This window comes from Cebus imitator, unplaced genomic scaffold (assembly GCF_001604975.1).
Source record: "Cebus imitator isolate Cc_AM_T3 unplaced genomic scaffold, Cebus_imitator-1.0 Scaffold42, whole genome shotgun sequence".
NCBI lineage: Eukaryota > Metazoa > Chordata > Mammalia > Primates > Cebidae > Cebus > Cebus imitator.
Window position 1 is genome coordinate 9,958,708 of NW_016107357.1, and position 3,664 is coordinate 9,962,371.

Genomic DNA, 3,664 nt, shown 5'->3' on the forward strand with positions numbered 1-3,664 from the left:
AGCCTCCACCCGCCCCCGGCCTGCTCCATGAGGCCCTGTCTATTAGAGCAGAGCGCTGGCTCTCCGAGGCTCTATCGCCGTGGCTCTCTAGCTGCCTCACCCCCTCCCTTTCTGTTCCGCCCCCTGTAGCTGGTGCTCGTTCTGTGGCTCTCACTGTCTCACTGTCTCTGTCTCTGTCTCTGTCTCTCTGTCTGTCTGTCTGTCTGTCTGTCTGTCTGTCTCTGTCGCTCTCCCTTTCTTTCTGTCTCTCCGTCCGTCTCTCGTCTGCTCTCCTTCTGCGAGGACGTCAGCCCCCCTCTTCCCGGGATCGGGCTGCCGGCTCTAGCGCCAGCGCGGGACCCAGCAAGGGCTCCGTCCTCCCGCCCCTGAGCGGGACAAGGGACGGCGGTGGGTGCGTTGTGAGAAAAAGAACCCGCGGGGCTGGGCCGGCTCTTCGTTCCCGGGCAGCCGTGGCCGCTCTGAGTGGAAGGGGCGAGAGGGGGCCTTGCCGGAGAGGCGGCGACGGATCCAAAACTATGCCTCGGCGGCGGCGTCGGCGACAAGGCGGAGGGCCCGAGGAAGTCCCAGGACCCTGACCGCTGGCAGCACACCCTGTCGTCCCCGCCAGCGACAACGGGAGGCTCCGAGAGGCCGACGGAAGGCGCAGCGCGGCGGTCGGGGGTGCCAGGGCATAGAGTGGAAGAGCGGCCCAGCCCGGCCGTGGGCGGGCTGGCGGGCCGGCGGCTCTCGGGGTCCGTGGTGACGGTGACGCCTGGATTCCCGCGGGCGTGGCCGCAGGTTGCCTTTTGGGGCCGCCAAAGGCCACCGCCAGCGTCTATGGCCATACCACCCTGAACGCGCCCGATCTCGTCTGATCTCGGAAGCTAAGCAGGGTCGGGCCTGGTTAGCAGTTGGATGGGAGACCGCCTAGGAATGCCGGGTGCTGTAGGCTTTTGGCTCTTGCGCTCCCTGCCTTCTTTTGTCCCTCTTTTGTCGCTGTGCCTCCCCAGCGGCCCCCGACCCTGCTCCCCCTTTTCCGCCCGTCCGCGACCCCGCCGCAGCCTGGCACCTCCGCGGGGGGCAGGGGGGAGTGGGTGGATCCGCCATGGCCGCACCCCCATGGCAGCAGCCTACCGCCTCTTCCGCCGGGGCCGTGAGGGACGGGGACCCGACCCCCATTTCCGAATCCGCAGGCAGGCGCCGCTTCCCTGCCCTGTGGGCTGCTTTCTTTCTCCCGGGACGCCCAGGCAGTTCACTTCCCTCACCCGGCGCCGCCCCAAGCGTCCAAGCCCGGCGAAGGGTCTGAGAGGGGCACCTCATCTCACTGCTCGACCTCCTGCCCCCTGGTAGTCAGTCTGCTTCCTCAGACGGAGATGTTAGACGGTCGTCTGAGTGTTGTATGCATGTAAATCTCTTTTCACCTAATTCAATGTTATAGACCCCTCATCAGCCAATGTCGATCGCTGGTGCTCAACTTCAGCTGCAGGACAGCTTATGGTTAGGGTGGACCACCCTTTCCTTCCTCTACCTTGGAAGTGCCTACCATGTATCCAAGTGCAAGTTCCTGTCCTACCTTCGCATCACAGCCCAGCTAAATGTCCCCCCTCTGGAGCTGTGAGGCTTGTAAGACCCACCTACACTATAATGGATCTGTGTGGAAGACGGTCACAAGGCTGACTTTCAAGAAGCAAGAGACTTCACTGACTGTGTTAGAGAAAAGGAAAGCAAGGTCCTGGTCCACTGTGAGGCTGGGGTTTCCTGTTCACTCACCATCTGCATGGCTTACCTCATGAACACCAAACAGTGCTGTCTGAAGGGGACCTTCAATTATGTCAAGTGGAGGTGGAGCATGATCTTGCCCCACTTTGCTTTCATGGGCCAGCTCCTGCAGTAGGAATTTGAAATCCTGCCTTTCACACCCAGCCCCCAGCCTCCTTCCTACCAAGGGGAGGCAGCAGGCTCTTCATTGAAAGGCCCTTTGCAGACATTCAGCTTTGACTTGAAGGGTGTCTACTGCATAGTCCCTGCCTCAGTGCTGTCCACATTGCCTACCCACTGGACAGTGTCAGAGCTTAGCAGGAGCCCTTTGGCCACAGCCACATTCTGCTAAAACTGGGATGCAGGAACCAGCCTGGCCCTAAGGGCAGGTATGATTTTTGTTTTTAAGGATCATGGACATTTCACATCTTTGCAATACTGAAGTCCTCACTCTGTCTTGATGTCCCAGTGGTCAGCAACCTTGCAAATGAACTTCAGATTGACCTCAGGTAGGTTCTCGGGACTAAAGGAAGGCCAAGCCATTATGTGAGTGCAGCATGTGCTGACTGCTGTACTGCCAGACTCTCTACCCTCTCGGACCGCCCAGTCCTTGCACCTCAAAGTTTGCCTTTTCATGTTAAGCGTAAGGCAATAAATACCTGCAGGAACATCGGAGAAAGAAGTTGCTGGATCAGGAGAAAAGGTAGTTATGAAGCCAATTCATTTTGAAGGAAGCGCAGTTTCCACCTTATTTTTGTAGCTTTGGCAATTTCAGTGTCTCTCCATTGCTTCAGGGAATAAGCTGAATCTAGTCAGGAAAGTAACCCTTCAGAGTTTGTAGGGACGTTATATATATGCCTATTTGATCCCTGTAAGTTTTTTACATACCCTCTTGGGTCCAATGGAGGCAGTTAGTTGAAGTAGCAAAATGTTGGCTTTTCTGGGTTTCTCTTTTGCTGTAGGTTCCTCACTGACCTTGGATTTGTATAGGTGTGATGCAAGTCCATACTTGAATAAGTATGACTCATATTCAAACTTAAACTTATCTTGTTTCACCTCTTCTCAAAGCAACTCTTCATTTGAGAAAAGAGTTTTTCAGATCACAGACCAAAAAAAAAATTATACCATCAAGGTGGCAGCAGGTGGTTCCAGGAGGAAACGATACTTGCTGTGTATCCTGGGTCAGTGATGGTGAACACTGGCTTCTGCAGCTTCCTATCTTTCTATGTGCTGGGTCTCATGTAATAGCTGTTTCCTCTCTGCCCTTGGGGGTTCTCTTCAAGCCATTGACTTCAGGAATTTGCAGATTTTGCAACGCATGCAAATGTGAAGAAAAACTGTATGTTACTGGCCATTGTTGTTGTTTATAGTGCAAAATAAAAATAGTAAAAGGAAATAAAGATCAATGGAGGCCTTTTGGTACTTACCACAGGCTGTACTGTTTCACTGACTGATTAAAGAGAGGAGGCAGAGTAAACCTATCCTACATACGCCTCAGTCCAAGCCTGGTCTGTAGTATGAATGGAGCAACATGGAAAAAGATAACAATCGGTAGACTACATAAACATTTCCAGAACTTGCTTTTTTCTCTTTCCTTTTTAAAAAAAATTTTTAAAAATATTTCTCTTTTATCAATTCCGAAGTACTTGGGAAGAAAAATGTCCAGAACTTCTAATGAAGAAACTGATGAATTCATGAAGCTGATAATCAAGATTTAGCAAAACAAAAAAATTAACTACATGAGATTGAATAACTAATAATGTTTTCATGACTTTTATTTGAAATATTGATGCTTCTTTACTTACATGTTTGTTTCCCAAATTTAAGAAAACACTTTCTTTTATGCTATCTATAGTTTTCAGCAATTTGATAAAGCATACATTTGTGAACAAAAGTAAAAGCATTTACTTTTTCTTCCTACTAAGTA

The 3,664-nt window shown here is 51.9% G+C and overlaps 1 non-coding gene and 2 pseudogenes across 1 annotated transcript; all 3 read left to right on the plus strand.

Moving 5' to 3' along the window:
* Nucleotides 1-812: 812 nt before the first annotated feature.
* On the plus strand, nt 813-931 carry LOC119470856. Its single transcript, XR_005199827.1, has one exon. It is a non-coding gene; the product is annotated as a 5S ribosomal RNA (ribosomal RNA).
* Nucleotides 932-1,084: 153 nt separating this feature from the next.
* Nucleotides 1,085-2,198, plus strand: LOC108302614 (annotated as a pseudogene).
* Nucleotides 2,199-3,147: 949 nt separating this feature from the next.
* Nucleotides 3,148-3,272, plus strand: LOC119470881 (annotated as a pseudogene).
* The last annotated feature ends 392 nt before the right edge of the window (nt 3,273-3,664 follow it).